Genomic DNA, 398 nt, shown 5'->3' with positions numbered 1-398 from the left:
GACGTCGTTACCGAAGCCGACTCTGAAGAAGAAGATCTTCAACTCCAAGAGTAAACAAGAGGTTATAAAAGTATTTGAGCATGGAAAGTTTGAGCTCCAAAAGTGGTCCAGCAATGCACCCGCATTATTAGAGGCCGTTCTGCTTGAACATCGTAAAACCGATAATTTTACCTTTGATGAACCACAGTCTGATTACACTAAGGTACTCGGTCTAAAATGGGAACCTAACCCGGATTTGTTATCCTACTAATACCGACCAAATCCAGCGCATTTTACAAAACGAGCTATTCTCTCGGAAATAGCACGAATTTATGACCTAATTGGTCTGATCACTCCAATCATTACCAACAATCACAAACGACTGATGAAGTATTTGTGGTCGATTGGTGTGGGGTGGG

The sequence above is a fragment of the Acyrthosiphon pisum genome, chromosome A2, assembly GCF_005508785.2.
Source record: "Acyrthosiphon pisum isolate AL4f chromosome A2, pea_aphid_22Mar2018_4r6ur, whole genome shotgun sequence".
In the NCBI taxonomy this organism is placed as follows: Eukaryota; Metazoa; Arthropoda; class Insecta; order Hemiptera; family Aphididae; genus Acyrthosiphon; species Acyrthosiphon pisum.
The sequence above is the reverse complement of the archived record's forward strand: the minus strand, read 5'-3'. Positions refer to the sequence as shown.